Raw genomic sequence first — 17,489 nt, 5'->3', positions numbered from 1 at the left:
ACAATGGGAAGATGCGAGCAGACTCAGCTGGTGTCGGTGACCAAGGGACACACAGACCAAGGGACAGACAGATAATCGAGGCCGCAGTGGCCTGTAGAGGTTTACATCCGGGAAGGGACATTACCTCCACAGGAAGAATAGCTCCCTCAGAGGAAGTATTGTTTTCCCAAATGAAGGAGCAATTCATTCACAACATAAGTGGTCCACATACAGGAAAGTGCAGTTCCCCTACAGGAAGAACGTTTCCTCACAGGAAGTTTGTTTCCCCCACAGGAAGAGGCGTTCTCCCACAGGAAGTTTCCATTCCCTCAGAGGTAGTTGTGATTCCCTCACAGGAAGATAGGTCAACAAACAGGAAAGTGCATTTCCCTCACAGGAATCTGACACACCCTCACAGGAAGAGTCATCTGCACACAGGAAAGTGCATGTCCACAAAAGAAAGAAGGGATTCTAAAACAAAAGAGACACTACCACACAGGAAAATGTGTTCCTACACGGGAAGGGACACTTCCCCTACAGGAAGGAGTTTTTGCGTCTGGTAGTTTTATTTCCAAAAGGAAGTTGATTTTTCATATATGTAAGATAGGTCAGCACACAGGAACGAGTACGTCCCACAAAGAATGACCTGTCTACACACGGAGGTACATTTCCTAGAGAGGAAGAATGGTTCCCCAGAGGAAGTTTGTTTCCACACATGAATGTGTGATTCATTCTCAGCATAATAGGTGCGCATACAGGAGAGTGCATTTCCCCCAAAAGAATAAGGTTTCTTCAAAGGAAAATAGTTTTCCCTATAGGTATAGGCGTTCTCCAACAGGAAGTTTTGATTCCCGCACAGGAAGTTGCATTTCCCCCACAGGAAGAGAGATCGACAACAGGAAAGGGCATTTCCCCCACAGAAAAATTGGACGCTATCACAGGAAAAGAGATCCGCTCAAGGTTAAGTGCATTTTCCCCACAGGAAGCAGGGTCCCTAAAACAAAAGGTACACTCACCCACAAGAATATGGGTTCCTACATTACAAGGGTCATTTCCACCACAGGAAGGAGGGTTCACAGTCGGAAAATTTTGTTTCTACAAGAAGATGGCTTTCCATCAGTGGAAATAGTTCTGCACTCAGGATCCTGCATGTCCTGTAAAGAATGAAGTGTGTACACACCAGAAGTGATATTACCTCCAGAGGAAGAATAGTTCCCCCAGTGGAAGTATTTTTCCCCCACATGAGGAAATGTTCTTCACAGCATAATAAGTCCGCATTTTTGGAAAGTGCATTTCCTACATAGCAGGAAGCATGTCTCAAAGGAAGGTAGTTTCCCCGCAGGAAGAGGTGCTCTCAAAACGGAAAGGATGCTCGCACAAATAGGGGCCATTTCTTCACAGGAAGAGAGATCTGCACAAAGGAAATTGCATTTCCCCTTAAGGAGGAAGGGTTCCTACAATGGAAGGATAACTCCCCAGTAGGAAAATCAGTTCTCATTTCGGATGGGACATTTCCCAACAGGAAGGAGGGTTCACAATTCAGAAGTTTGGTTTCCACACGGGATGTTGCGTTTCCATTACAGGTCGAAAGCTCTGCACACAGGAAAGTGCATTTCCCCCACAGTACGTTGGCTTCCCAAAGCAGAAGGAAAATTTCAACCAAAGGACAAAAGCTTCCCCACCGTAAGTTTGGTATCCCCACAGGAAGATGGATTCCAACACAGGAAAATCGGTTTGGATAATGAAAAGTGCATTTCACACACGGGAAAAAGGGTTTCCTTGGAACAAGTGAATTTCCCCCACAGGAATAGTTCTTCTCCCACAGGAAGTTTCATTTCCACCACACCAATATGCACCTCCCTCACATGAAAATAGTTTCACACAAAAGAGAATGCAGTTCCCACACTAGAAATAGGATTCTCACAAAGAATTTGCAATACCCTCAAAGGAAGGTGGGATTCGCTCAAAGGAAGATACATATGCAAACAGGAAAGTGCATGTCCCACAAAGGGTGAAGTGTTCAGACACAGAAAGGGACATTTCCCCCAGAGGAAGAATGGATCCCTCAGAGGAAGTATTGTTTCCCCAAGTGAAGGAGCCATTCATTCAGAGCATAATCGGTAAGCATACTGGATATTGCAGTTCCCCTACAGGAAGAAGGTTTCCTCACAGGGTGTTCGTTTCCCCCACAGGAATAGGTGTTCTCTAACAGGAAGTTTCCATTCCCCCACAGGAAGGTGCGAGTCCCTCACTGCAAGATAGGTCCACAAACAGGAAAGTGCATTTCCCACACTGGAAGTTGAGACGCCCTCACAGGAAGAGTCATCCACACACAGTAAAGTGCATTTCCCCCACATGAAGAACGTTTCCTCAAAGGAAGTTTGTTTCCCCTATAGGTAGAGGCGTTCTCCAACAGGAAGTTATGATTCCCCCACAGCAAGGTGCGATTCCCTCACAGGAGGACAGGTCCACAACAGGAAAGTGCATTTCCCCCACAGAAAAATGGGACGCTTTCACAGGAAAAGAGATCCGCACACAGGAACATGCATTTCAGCAACAGAAAGTAGGGTTCCTTAAACAATTGGGACACTCTCTCATATAATATGTTTTCCTACAGCCAGCGGACATTTCCCCGACAGGAAGGAGTGTTCACCATGGGAAAGGGATAGAGATGGAAACATCAATATTTCCCGGGAGCCGGTCCATCCTGCTGTTTCAAGTGATCTGGCATATATGATATACTGTTCTTAATATGTTTGCTCACCTTCTTGGCCCTATGTGCTTTAACCAAGGTCACCTCTTTGAGAAAGGTGGTTTCCCCAGGTAGGTTTTTTCCCCTGAAGTTAGGGAGGGAATTAACCCCCTTAACTAAGTGCCATGTGGGTAATTATTCACATTAACTACGAACAATCATGCTTAAGCTACATAATATTTACTCCCTGGAATGGAGATAAGAAACGCCCTAACCTTTGGAATAGAGATTGATAGGATGGGAATCAACTGGTATAAATACAGATGTAACAAGACAGCAAGAGACAGAACTTAGAAGACAGAACCAAAAGACACAGAACCTAGACACAGAACCTACACAGAACCTACGGACAGAAGAAATTAGCTGGAGAGAACATGTCAAATGATCCTGGACAGAAACTGGCCAAAGAACCTAGAGACAGAACCTAGTGAGAGAACATGGCAAAAGATCCTGGACAGAAACTGGCCACAGAACCTAGATACAGAACCTACACAGAACCTAGACACAGAACCTACACAGAACCTAGAGACAGAAGAACTTCGCTGGAGAGAATATGGCAAAAGATCCTGGACTGAACCTGAGTACAGAAATTGGCAAGGAATCCTCGCACCTTCCTATTTCTAGTCACCTGACTACAACCTGGTGACTGAACCTGGCTGGAGAACCTAGCAAGAGAACATGAACACAGAACCTGGCTGGATATCCTAACCAAAACTTCGCTGGAGATCCTGAACAGAACTTGGCTGGAGATCCTGGCTAGAGATCCTGGCTAGGCTGCTGATCAACTGAACGCTGTCTCTGTGTCATTCCTTCTTCGCTGACTCCGTCCACAACTTTGGGGACCCCTGGACCTGCTGGGGTTGGACCCCAGCATCTGGTGCCAGAACCGGGACCTCTAGGTAAGCCCCACTCTCGGGATGGATAGGACTCTACCGTAGGAAGAGGGTGGATAGTCTTCGCCGACTCCATCCACACCTTTGGGAAACCCTGGAACAGGATTCCCCTAGGTAAGACCCCCCCCAATGAGAACCCCCACATTCAGGACTCATAAGACTCCACCAGGGTACTGCAGACCCCCCTATAGAGGATAAGTAGGGTAAGAAGGTGGATAGTACAGAACTTAGATTGAGAAGATGTGCCATACTGAGTCCAAAGAAAGAAGACTCTGTATTGATTCTAAGATTGAGAAGATGTGCCATACTGAGACCAAAGAAAGAAGACTCTGTATTGATTCTTAGATTGAGAAGATGTGCCATACTGAGTCCAAAGAAAGAAGACTCTGTATTGATCTTTAGATTAGGAAGATGTGCCATACTGAGTCTAAAGAAATAAGACTCTGTATTGATCTTTGAACACATATGCTTGCTAGCAGAGGAATTAAGGTTACACCCAGTCAGACAGAACGTTTTATACAAGAAGTATGCCCATGCTTTTCTGAGGAAGGAAAGGTAAATGGAAAGGCATGGGAGGAGGTAGGCCCAAGGAGCCTTATCCTTAACCCCACTGCAGTCTTTCCACCGCAGGAAAGTGCAGAATTTGCTAGCTCTCCCTGGGGTGATAGATCAGGACTAAGGTAATAGCGGAAAGCGCCGATCCTACTCTTAAAATGGATACAAGAGAGCATTTGGGGTTTTTCTTTTTAATGCCTGCTTTTAAAAAATAAAAAAGGGGGAATATGCCTGAAGCCGGTCCATCCTTGCTGTTTCAAGGGACCTGGCATATATGGCATATTGTTCTTAATATGTTTGCTCACCTTTTTGGCACTATGTGCTTTAACCAAGGTCACCTCTTTGAGAAAGGTTGTTTCCCCAGGGAGGGAATTTCCCCTGAAGTTAGGGAGGGAATAAACCCCCTTAAGTAAGTGCCAGGTGGGTAATTAGTCACTTTAACTACGAACAATCATGCTTAAGCTACATAATCTTTACTCCCTGGAATGGAGATAAGAAACGCCCTAACCTTTGTAATAGAGATTGATAGGATTGGAATCAACTTGTATAAATACAGATGTAACAAGACAACAAGAGACATAACTTAGAAGACAGAACCAATAGACACAGAACCTACACAGAACCTAGAGACAGAAGAACTTCGCTGGAGAGAACATGGCCACAGAACGTAGAGACAGAACCTAGTGAGAGAACCTGGCTGAAGAACCTAGAAACAGATCCTGGCTACACAACCTGGATAGAACATGGCAAGAGAACCTGACTAGAACCTGGTGACTGAACCTGGCTGGAGAACCTGGACAGAACCTGGCTGGAGAACCTAGTGAGGTAACATGGCTACAGAACCTTGCTGGAGAACCCGGAGAACCCAGCAAGAGAACATGGACACAGAACCTGGCTGGAGATCCTAACCAGAACATCGCTGGAGATCCTGAGCAGAACCTCTCTGGAGATCCAGACCAGAACTTGGCTGGAGATCCTGGCTAGGCTGCTGATCAACTCAACACTGTCTCCGTGTCCTTCCTTCTTCGCCGACTCTGTCGACGCTTTTGGGAACCCCTGGACCTGCTGGGGTTGGACCCCGGCAATAGATGAGAGAGAATCATGGATCAGCTGCCTCCTGTATCACCCCCTCCCCACTGGGGATCCAGCCTGCAACGAGGGCATGTGCCCTGACCGGGAATCAAACCAGGGACCCTTCAATACACAGGTTGACACTCTCCCCACTGAGGAACACTGGCCAGGGCCACAGTGGTTTTTTCTTAGAAATATGCATTTCTACTATTTCAGAAAAGAAGAAAGATCAATGATGAGTGATCATCCTAGATTGGCTGCCTTCTGCCAGAAGAAAGAGTGGCATGTGTTCTCATCTGCTCAGCAGAAGGAATAGGCCCTGGCCAGTGTTGTTCACTGGTTAGACCTTCGGATGCCCAGGGAAGGGTCGCTGGTGGGATTCCATGTCCAGAGCACATACCTGGGATGCAGGCTTCATTGCCTGCCCCGGTCTGGGCTCCTGTGGGAGCCAAAGATCCATGTGTCTCTTGCATATTCATGTTTGCTTTTTTGTTTCTTCTCTATCCCCACCCTCCCTCCCTCCCTCTGTCTGTAAAAAACATATCCTCTGGTAAGAATTAACCAAAACATAAACAAGAAAAACGTACAAAGAAGGAAAAGATTTGGAGGCTGTGAAAAAGCAGCATACCCCTAAAGAAAGGCACCATGATGAGCGGAGCATTCGGCTCCGCTGATGTTTTTCCACGGAATGTGTCTATAAGATAAAAATAAAATGTCTGAGTGTCTCTCAGCTGGCCAGATCCTGACACAACAGGACGAGGCCATTCTAGCGTGGTCCTTGCAGGGTCTCCCAAGCCACCACGTTGGGGCGAGGCTCTGCGGCGGGGGGCGAGGCCAGGAGGAGCAGAGGAAAGCGAGGCGTGAAGGAGGCGGGGAATGGACAGAGGAGGGTCCTGCACGTGCTCCCCTCTACTGCGTTGTGTCGCTGCTCCCAGAGTCCCCCCCACTGAGAAGATGGGAGCAGACTCACCCGGTGTCAGTGACCGAGGGACATACAGGCTGAGGGACACACAGACTGAGGGACACATAGACCGAGGGACACAGAGACCGAGGGACACACAGATAATCGAGGCCGCAGTGGCCTGGAGAGGTGACATCCGGGAACCTGTGACCACTGTGTTGGTTCCTTTTATCCTCCCAGATGTACCTTCTCAGAGGTTTTTGACTCCAGAACCCTGGATTCCAGTTCCACAGACAGCACCTACTTCATGGTGACTCTGCCCAAGACCCAAGACCTCTCTGGACAACCATTCACACATCAGTTGTTTGGAAAGTGATCTCAAACTTATTCTATATAGTTATTGCATGTATGAAAAATAAATCAGAGCCAAGCAGTCATCTGTTTGATGTATTATACATTTGTATCATACATACATTTTAGTTTAGAAAATGACATTTCTCATTCAAAGTTGCCTTCCTAAGTGTAATTAAGTGAGCATGTTAAAAACTTTGTAAGAGTGAATGTTTTACTTGGCAAATGTTTAGAAACTTGGTAAGTATTACTGTGTATCGCTGCCCAAGGAACTGTTGGGGGTCATGTGTTGTCACCAAAGCAGAATGTTTGCTCAATGACTGGTCCCCTTGTTGAGACAACCTTCATGGTTTTCCCTTCATTCTGTTATGAACCTATAGGCAGAAGGTAGAATTAGGCTTGTACTGATGCCACAGCTCCCACCTGCTGTGATGATGGAAACAGGCCTGATGCTCCAAGCATCATGAGAACACCAGCAAGCGAGGCTCAATGACTGAGCGTTGACCTATGAACCAAGAAGTCCCCTTGATTCCTGGTAAGGGCACCCCCATCACCTGATTGTTTCTCTTTGTCTCCCTGTCCCTCTGTGTCTCAGATCAAGAACAACAGATTTAAAATAAAACTGGAAACTGTCCAATCTGCTCCTATCCTCCTCCCAAAAAGGTATCAGATTTTACTGAAAACACCCACCACTTGTCTTCCTTAGTCATCGTGAGAATTCCAGTTCATGAATGTTCAGAGCATCTCAGTTTCAAACGTGCGTGCACATCTACACCCAAACAGCGGAGCTTCGCATCCTGGAGAATTTTCCATTTCCTTCCAAAGGAAGTGAGATGTCTCACACTGGAAATGGAAACAAATGGTAGGAAAAGCTGGGCATGGAGATCAAGGCTAATCATTGCAACCTGGGAATGATGTACTCAACAAATCACAGCATGAATAGTCAAACCAGAATATTCCTGTACGTGGAGGTTTGGGCACGGGGACACCAACATTTTTAATGTGAATGAGCACTTGATTGTGCAAAGCTTTCCTTCACCCCCTGAGAGATACTCAGCAGAGGTGCTGAGCCACTTGGAAATGTGTGCTGTTTCAATGCGATGCTGGGGGTGGGGGTTTGCCCCTCCTGGCCTGAGCGAGAGAGCCCACCTTCCAATGTGCACAGGGCCCCTGCTTGGGTGTCAACAGCTCCATGACTGTGGGCTGGCTCCTCCCGAGTCCGCTGAGACCCACAGAAAACAATATCCCAACTGGCAGATTTCTCCTGGTCCTGAGGTGTTTCAGGATTGGGTTAATGAGGGAAAACACAAGTATGAAGGTGTGGCTCAAAGGTTGCTTCTGAGAGTTTCAGGTCACCCACCCAAGCCCTCAGTCATTGGAGGGAATGAGGTTTCAATTCTTCACATAGAAATGCCATCATTTTTTAAAATATATTTTTTATTGATCTCAGATAGAAAGGGAGAGGAAGCGGGGGGAGACGAGAGAGAGGAGAGAGAGAGAGAGAGAGAGAGAGAGAGAGAGAGAGAGAGAGAGAGAGAGAAAGAGAGAGAGAGAGAGAGAGAGAGAGAGAGAGAGAGAGAAACATCCATGATGACAGAGAATCATGGATCCGCTCCCTCTTGCAAGCCCTACACTGGGCATCAAGCCCACAACCCGAGCATGTGCCCTGACCAGGAATTGAACCCTGACCTCCTGGTTCATAGGTCGATGGTCAAGCACTGAGCCACACCAGCCGGGCAGGAGAGGGAAGGTCATGGTCCCAGTTCGTGGGTTTGGTGACCCCTTCAGGAGCTCTCCTCCAGGAACAGGTGCTGTGCTAGGTCCCTCAGGCTGAGGGGTGACGGGCCCACACCGCGTGTGCCTGCTCCCTGCATTGATGTCCGTCTGCTCTGTTGTAAGAAAAGAGGGGCCTCTGGTTGCTGTGGCCCCGTCGCCTCCCTAAGCAGACGCTACCTGTTCCCTGGAGCCTCGCTGGACTCCCACCCATGGGCCCATGAGCATCAGTGCTCCAGGCCTCGCTGGACATTACCTGTGAACCGGTGGCCAGGAATGACCGACACGGCCTGCCTGCTCTGCTCACGCGGGTCCATGGCCCATCAGACTCCCCATAAGAAACGTGCAGTGAAGGATTTCTGACGGGTCAGGGGAGGGTTAGACACGCAGACCCAGGTACAAGGCCAGCACCAGGAGCTGCTGCGAGGTGGGCTTCGCACACACTGTGAGGTGAGGTGCACCTAGCAGCTCTCAGCAGGGTGGCGAGGGCCTGTGTCCTGGTCACTCGCAGTGCCGCCTGCCCAGGCTCAGTGGGAGGGGGTGGCCCGGGGGAGGCGCATGCCTGACCCCACGCCTCCTGCTCAGGCAGCCAAGTCCACGCAGAACAGTGGGGCTGCGCGAGCTCTAAACTGTTTCCCGGGCCCCACGCCCTCTGCCTCCCTTGTCCACCTCAAGGCCTGGCAGACGCTGTTCACCGAGAGACGCACGTTTTAGCCACCTGAGCCAGAGGCGCCGGTGCTGACCACACTCTGAATGACACTCCAAAGCCTGGGTCACCCTCTCGCTTTATAGCTTGGAAAGGGGCACAGAGACTTTGGGGGTCTTGCCTTAGGACACACACTTGTGAGGGCAGAGCTGAGACTCAAAACCTTGTGGGCAGACCTGGCGCCCACATGCTATGCCCCAGGCAAGATGCCGTTGCTACAGAGGCAGCAAGAAGAGGGCGACCAGTGCCCAGACTGAGGCAGCACAGGTGTGTGCACAGGCACACACACAAACACACACACACACACACACACACACACACACACACGTACACACACACCTGTACACACCCTCTCTGGCTTTCACCTCTGAGGCTACAGAGGTCTGAGGAATCAGGGGCGGAGCCAGGAGAAGCCTAGGGGTTGTTGGGGTCCTACTCATGTTCCTGGTGAGTCTGTTTCAATCCCTCTCCCTGGCAGGAACCTCACTGGACTGATGACAGATTCCTACCTTCCCGGGTTCAGGTCTGTGGCTGAGCGTTCTCTGAGGCCCTCCTGGAACTCTGCTTTCAGTGATGAGGGGGATGAGGCATGTCGGCTTCAGGTTTGTCTGGACACAAAATTTATTAAAACGAGGCCAAAAACACCATGAGGGACATGGATGTTGACATCCCCATAGCACTTAAGGAACTGTTTGTCTATTGCCTCTCCTCTTGAAAGTGGAGGATGTTTGACCAGTTACTTCTGTACTAAGTACACTCTTGAGGAAGGAAAGGAGCCTGCAGGCTTACTCTGAAGCCCCCTCAGAGCTGGGGTATGAGGTATGTGGTGCCTACAGTTGCCCTGTGGCTGCTGAGGTGCAATTTAGGGCTCATGATGGATCCTCCCTGCAAAAACCGGGCTTCTCCCCTGAGTGTGTACTCTGGTGTCTGATGAGAGATGACTTATCTCTAAAGCCACCCCCACACTCACTGCACACATAGGGCTTCTCCCCTTAGTGTGTCCTCTGGTGTCTGATGAGAGATGACTTATCTGTAAAGCCTCCCCCACACTCACTGCACACATAGGGCTTCTCTCCTGAGTGTGTCCTCTGGTGTCTGATGAGAGATGACTTATCTGTAAAGCCTCGCCCACACTCCCTACACACATAGGGCTTCTCCCCTGAGTGTGTCCTCTGGTGTCTGATGAGAGATGACTTATCTGTAAAGCCTCCCCCACACTCACTGCACACATAGGGCTTCTCTCCTGAGTGTGTCCTCTGGTGTCTGATGAGAGATGACTTCTCTGTAAAGCCTCGCCCACACTCCCTACACACATAGGGCTTCTGCCCTGAGTGTTTCCTCTGGTGTCTGATGAGAGATGACTTATCTCTAAAGCCTCGACCACACTCCCTACAAACATAGGGCTTCTCTCCTGAGTGTGTCCTCTGGTGTCTGATGAGAGATGACTTATCTCTAAAGCCTCCCCCACACTCACTGCAAACATAGGGCTTCTCCCCTAAGTGTGTCCTCTGGTGTCTGATGAGAGATGACTTATCCGTAAAGCCTCGCCCACACTCACTGCACACATAGGGCTTCTCTCCTGAGTGTGTCCTCTGGTGTCTGATGAGAGATGACTTATCTCTAAAGCCTCGCCCACACTCCCTACACACATAGGGCTTCTCCCCTGAGTGTGCCCTCTGGTGTCTGATGAGATGTGACTTCTTTGTAAAGCCTCGCCCACACTCCCTGCACACATAGGGCTTCTCCCCTGAGTGTGTCCTCTGGTGTGTGTCGATATGTGACTTATCATTGAAGCCTTGCCCACACCCTCCATGCTTGATTGTTACAATTTTTGACATTCTTACCTCCACAAATAATTTGCCTGTGTTCTTTGCATTAACATTCTGGCCTGTGCTGGGCTCTTCCTCCATTATTCTCTCATGGTCACTGGAGCTCCCTGTTTGTCCGTTAGGAGGCTTGAAAGAGGCCCTTGAAGTTCCCCTGTGCCTGATCCTTTTAAGAAAAGGTTTGGACCTCCATTTGACCTCTTGACCTTCAGCTTTGTCATTCCAGCCATGTGGACCAGTCTGTTGCTGCTGCTGTTGATTCTGACGCTCTGGGCCAGCTTCCTCCGCCTGGACGTGTTTTCCTGCAGATGCTCCTGGCAGAATCTCAGAGGGGTGATTGCGTTTCACATGTTGGCTGAGGAATGTCCGACTGGAGAAGGCCACAGAGCAGGAGGGACATGGGTGGATCTCTGGCTTTGGTTCTGCTGGAGAAGAAAGTTTTGGTCAGGGCAGGTGTGGGCAAGCCTGCCTGTGCCGTACGCTCTGTCTCCTGGTAAGACCCGTCCCCGGAATCATTCTAGCTGTGTTGACAGTGCAAGCTCTGCCTCCCACAAAGTGTTCCTTCACTGTCTACTTTTCTTTTTCTTTGTCTGCACTACTCTTCTTCAGAAATCCAGAGACCCCATATCAAAAGTCTTTTCTACAGCCCTGGCCAGTGAGGATCAGTGGATAGAGCCTCAGCCTGTGGACGGAAAGGTCCTGGGTTTGATTCCCATCAAGAGCATGTGCCTTGGTTGCAGGCTTCTCCCCAGCCTGGGCCCTGGTCTGGGCGTGTGCAGGAGGCAGCCAGTCAATGTGTTTCTCTCACATCGACATTTCTCTTTGTCTTTCCTCCCTCTTCAATTCTCTCTAAAAATCAATGGAAAAATATCCTGGGATGAGGATTGAAAAGAAAAAAGGTCTTAAAGATCAAGGACCATCAGAAGGCATTTCACTCCTTATATGGGTTGGACTATTGTGACCTTTCCATATACATGTGTCTTCTAAGTCATGTTAAAGAGAAAAACCACAGGCCTGGCCAGGTAGCTCAGTGGTTGAGCATCAACCCATGAACCAGGACGTCACCAGTTTGATTCCTGGTCAGGGCACATGCCAGGTTTTGTGCTGGATCCCAGCAGGAGGCAGCTGATCCATGTTGATATTTCTATCCCTCTCTTCATTTCCCTTCCTCTCTCTCTCAAATCACTAAAAATATTTAAAAATAGAGAAACCATAGGCCCCAACTAGCAATTGCTTCTCTCTCAGTTTTCCACAAATCACAAAATGGAAATATGTCCTTCCTCACACAGTATTCCTACTTGATTTCTTTCAGTGTTAGCCTACTTCAAATATACTACAAAGTCCTGTTTCAGAATATCTTTCCAACCATCCCCTAGCCAGTTTGTTTCAGTAGATAGAGCGTCGCCTTGGGGACTCCAGGGTCCTGGATTTGATTCTAGTCAAGGGCACATACCTGGGTTGCTAGCTCAATCCCCAGCCCTGGTTGGGGTGTCTGTGGGAGACAAGCTATTGATGTTTCTCTCTCTGTCTCTCCCCCTTCTACTCTCTCTCAAAAAATAATCAGTGGAAAAATATCCCTGGGTGAGGATTAACAACAACAACAAAAATATTTCCCTAACCTGCTTCTTACACTCCTGACTCCCGTCCCTCTCCAGCCAGTCCGCCTTCCTCTCTCACTTGGAGTTGAAATAATCTCGGAGGGGATTCCCCACTGAAGTTTATTTCCCCAAAAAATTAACAAAGCATAGTTTTAGAACATGCCACTCTGCAGCTGAAAACTGCTCAGTTGTCCCGTCTCACTCAAGAAAGTCCCCAGTATCTCAGCTTGGATCATAGGCACTGTATTTCCCGGCTGCTAGGCATCTGTCCAACCTCTGTTCTTGCCCTCTGTACTGAGACTGAGACGGGAGTAGCCCTCAGCCAGCTCAACACCCCACCTCTTTCCTTCCCTGCACCAGCCAATCCCTCTGCCTGGGACCTTGTGACACAACTGTTGTAAATGTTGTCTCCTGAGAAAGCCTTCCCTTGACCTTTGCAATCCGACACACCAACCTTCCCCTCACACTGATCCCTAGGCACTTGTCCTGGGCCCGTTTTCTACAAAGCGCTAACCACTGTGTGATATTAAGCACATGCACATATGTCTGCCGAGGCTTCCATCCTTCACCAACCAGCTGCTCAGGAGCAGTGATTCTGATCATCGTGTTAATCTGTATTTCCAGCTCCCAGAACCCTGTGTGGCACCGAGTAGGAATTCACATGACAAGTCAAAAAATAATGAATGAATGCATGTTAACACACACATTTCATTTAGAAATATGCAGTAAATGAAGAAGAAACAGCTAAAGTGTTAAAAAAAAAAAAAAAAAAAACAACAACCCAAAAACAACCACCTTGATGAGAGAGCTGGTTAAGTGCCTGAGACCTTTTTTTTTTTTTTTTTTGCCTCTAATCCTTTCAGCACTATATGATGCTGTGCATTTTGTGCATGAAGTATTTTTAAAAATGGAACACAAATTGGCCCTGGCCATTGTGGCTCAGTTGGTTGAGCATTGTCACATTCACCCAGAGGTAGCCAGTTTGATTCCTGGTCAGGGCACATGTCAGGGTGGTGGACTTGATCCCCAGTAGAGAGAATGCAGGAGGCAGCAGATTGATATTTCTCTCCCTCTCTCTTCATCTCTGTCCCTAAAACCAATACAAGCATATTTTTAAAAATTAGAACAAAAATAAAAATATTAAAATTATTCTTAAGAATAAAAGACCTATGTGATGAGCCATCAATTTCTGAAGCATCTGATTTGAAGCTTTGCTGACTCTAGAGTGGATTTTACTGTACTTGAGAGTTGGAGCATGAAAACTTCTAAGAATTCTTTCTTTCCATGTTGAAGAAGAGTGGTGCCCACCTCTCCCGGCCACAAGCTCTGTCTTCCACTTGCTGCCCCACTTGATGCCCAGCTTTTGGCCATACTCTTCTCCATACCAGACCAGCAGCTCACAGCCCGTCCTCACGACCCGGCAGGTTCGGTAGAAAATCTGCCTGTGATATTGAAAGGCCACCAGGTTCTGTTCTTCCTCATCCCGGGCGGAGTTCATGTACCTGGCGTTGAGGCAGATGAAAGGAAAGAAAACCACAGGCGATGAGCTTCCACTACCTGTCATATCGTGTCCAGATCCTCACTGACGCGTAGGGCCCTCAGCACTGATGGCACCCACCCCCATGCTCCTGGGGAAACTTCTGTTCAATGTCCAAGCCTCTGTCACAAGGTCATGTGAATTCCTGTCTCTACGTCCTGCTCACAGTGCTCATCCTGCCTAATGCCATTTCCAAAGCCTCATTCCAGACTTCCCCATCAAACCCGGTGGCCTCTAGCTTCTCTAAGCTGTAAGTCAGGTTCTGTGTTACACCCCAGGACTCGGGGCTTGCTCTAGGACTCACATCATTCAACACTCAGTCCAAGTCTCCCTTCTCTTCAGAGGCCTTTGTTGAGTCTCCCCACACTTTATTGAAGGCATCATTCAGTTGCCTCCCCCAGGTTCCCACAGAAATGTGGAGGTCTCTCTGTCTTAGAAAAATAACACAGAACAATAGTAGTTTATTCATAATCTGTCTCCCCTGACACAAGAGAGCTCCTCAGGAAAGGGCCATGAGCACTATGACTCTGCAGGCTCCAACATCCAGTTCTAGTTAGAACTGAGTCTGGGATGATGTGCTGACCTCACAGGTTTAGACTATCCTTGGTTCAAGGCTATCTGGGCACTGGGAACTTCTTGAAAAATAGGAAAATTAGAGTTAAATGTTTATGAAATAAAATGTTTCATGTCCGTCTGCAGTAAGTCCTCCCTAGGGACATGGATTGTGTGATCTGTGTAAGTAATGAATTCCTTCCTCTAAACTGGAATATAGTAAGGGTTTAACTAATGTCAGTTAGACAAATCACAGAGTAATCCAGGGTCCTCAAGGTTTTTCCCATTGCCCAAACTAGATTCTTCTCTTTTGAGAACATATGCTATACTGTTACCTCCTTTTTTCCTAAATGTCTCTAGATGTTAAAGATCACTGTATGGAGAAAAAGGGGGAACAGAGGACTGAGGGAGACCATTAGGGAGGCATGATGGGAATTACAGACATGTGGGTTGTGAGGCATGAGTGTCCTCTCCGGCACCCAGAAGCCTAGTGACCTTACCTCATCCAGTTGGCCTGAGATGTATACTTTCCATCCACATACTCATAGCAGTTGCTCCATTTGTTGACCTGCATTTCAGGAAAAGAAGTTAAAGGCTGTGTGTGTGTGTGTGTGTGTGTGTGGTTGTGAGTATACAATAGAATAATTACTTTATTCTAGTGTCATCAAATCTCTTTCAGCCTGCATGGTGATTCAACTGCCAATGGTGATCACAGGATATTTTTCTTACTCATCATCTACACGCCTGAGTCAATTTGTCCACTAAGCAGGAGCCCCACAAGGGAGGAGTCTGTACCACTTTGCTCCCATTTACCCTCTGATCCTTAGAGAGGAGCTCCATGTTCATGCAAAGTCCGCCCAGTACACAGAGCTAACTAACCATATGGTCCCCATCCATGTCCTAGCATGTAGAAGGTGGGGGCATCCAAGCCACAGGAGGGACGGGAAGCCAGAGGACAGGGAAGAGGTAAAGTTCTCACCAGCCAGGAGTAGCCGCTGTTGGCTGTGGCTTCATCTTCTGTGATCTGACCCTCATAAGGGCCAAAGTGCAGGCCCACCAGCAGATCACATTCCTCATTCCACACTCCAAGCCCAGCCTCAGGGATGCCTGATGGTCCGATTCTCAACCCAGGGGGCAGAGTGAGGGCTGAGAGGTTGGCATGCCCGTTGTCCAAGGCACTGTCTTTTACAAACGTAGGAGGCCCGTGCACAGCACAGCTGTCAATGAAGAAGTTCTGACACTTCTCACAATCTGGAGGCAAGAGCAACAGGGATTAGTCAGGGTGCAGTGCATGTTCCTGCACACGAAGAGCTTCAGAAAGAGCTCCCATCAGTGAGCCTCAATCCTATATTCCCTGTCACGAGAGGAAGGGAATGATTTGGGCACCCAAAAACCAGGTGAAATCATAGCATCAAGGACATAACATGCCCCTTGGTTAGGGTGAGCTTACACAGGTAGTCTTCATCCTGGGGCTCGCTGATCTCTTGGTAGACATGGCCCTTTCTCTCTCGTAGGCTATACATCTTCACTTCGATCTCCTTTCTCCTGAGGTCTACATGAGAGAAGAGCTAGTGAACGAGGGGGTCTGGAACATGAGTCCCTGTCTTGTCAGAAAACACACAATGTCTTCCCATCAAATGATCACCTGTTCTTTATAGTATCTGGTATTTTCCTCCATTAACTAAAAGACTAGTACGCCACACTGACTACCGATGGCAGATTCAATTTTAGTTTCTAGATGATCCCATTATCAGGTTCAACCTTCCAAGCTTTGGTCATTCATAAAGTATTTATGGAGGGCACGTTATGTGTTAGGCACTGAGTAAAGATCTGGGCACACAACACCAAGAGAATATGGTTGCTATTATCACAGATGGATTTATTGGACAGCTTGCATGTGTCAATTGTTTGAGATTTAATTTAATGCTTTCAAACTATATGTGTCCCATGTTTCCTTATGTTCACTGTATACATTAGCATTCAGGAGCTCAGAGAGTTTGTAAGATTAGCTCAAAGCTTCAGTGCTAACTCCAGTTTCAAATCCAGGCGTGTTGAATGTACACCCCACATACCTAGGCTATACTGACCAGCCTTTCCAGAGGAATTAGTGGAACTGAAATCTCCAAATTATTGAACTTACCCAATTTTGATCTAGGGTGCTGTCCGGAGGTACTTGCTTCTCCAGGAGGGGGCACTGGTTTCTGGGTCTGCTCTGAGCCACTTGTGGTCAACAAATTTGCTGTTCCTGACAATTCCTTCAAACTGGACTCATTACTTAATGGCGCCCTGGACTTTGCCTTCAGTGTGAAAGTCACATATTAAAATGTAACGTACATTTATTTAATTATGTAGGGTTTATGATATACATGACTTTAATGAACACTTCAACAACTCTTGGAAATACCTGGGAAGTATGAAAATTAGAGGAAAAAGAAATGGCCAATGTGGGTTTTGAATCGAAGACTAGAACCAATGCCTTAAGGCTCTTTCTTTTATAGCACATTGAGAATGAAGGATACTGGGAAGAGAATAAGACATAGTTGGGCCCTAACCAGTGTAGTTCAGTTGATAGAGTGTCGGCCTGCAGACTGAAGGGTCCTGAGTTCAATTCTCGTCAAGCGCGAGTTCCTTGGTTGCAGGACCCTCCTCCCTGGCCTGGACCTTGGTCTGGGCTTATGCAGGAGGCCACCAGTCATTATGTGTGTCTCTCACATTGATATTTCTCTCTTTCTCTCCCTCTTTTTTCTATTCCCCCTAAAAATCAATGAGAAAATATCCTTGGGTGAGGATTAAGAAAAAAAGAAAGAAAGAAATAGTTGGCAGAGCCCTGGCTGGTGTAGCTCAGTTCGTTGAACTGAAGGGTTGCCGGTTCCATTCCCAGTCAGGGCACATGCCCCAGTTACGGGTTATTGATCCATGTTTTTCTCTCTCACTGATGCTTCTCTCCCTTCCTCTCTCTCTCAAATCAGTAAAAACATATTTTTTAAAAAGAAAT

The 17,489-nt window shown here is 47.8% G+C and overlaps 2 pseudogenes across 2 annotated transcripts in view; both read right to left on the bottom strand.

Annotated features, from left to right (window-relative positions):
- LOC308512515 (histone-lysine N-methyltransferase PRDM7-like) overlaps positions 1-8,592 on the bottom strand; it is a 30,913-nt pseudogene extending 22,321 nt beyond the window's left edge. Inside the window, exon 1 of the transcript in view lies at positions 8,532-8,592. The product of the transcript in view is annotated as a histone-lysine N-methyltransferase PRDM7-like (transcript). The remainder of the gene's footprint in view (positions 1-8,531) is intronic.
- Positions 8,593-10,890: 2,298 nt separating this feature from the next.
- LOC308512514 (histone-lysine N-methyltransferase PRDM7-like) overlaps positions 10,891-17,489 on the bottom strand; it is a 123,948-nt pseudogene continuing 117,349 nt past the window's right edge. The window contains exons 16-17 of the transcript in view: positions 13,714-13,843; positions 10,891-11,229 (exon numbers count right to left, since the gene is read on the bottom strand). The product of the transcript in view is annotated as a histone-lysine N-methyltransferase PRDM7-like (transcript). The remainder of the gene's footprint in view (positions 11,230-13,713; positions 13,844-17,489) is intronic.

Source organism: Myotis nattereri (genome assembly GCF_964212035.1).
Source record: "Myotis nattereri genome assembly, chromosome: Y".
Lineage (NCBI taxonomy): Eukaryota > Metazoa > Chordata > Mammalia > Chiroptera > Vespertilionidae > Myotis > Myotis nattereri.
The sequence above is the reverse complement of the archived record's forward strand: the minus strand, read 5'-3'. Positions and strand labels throughout refer to the sequence as shown.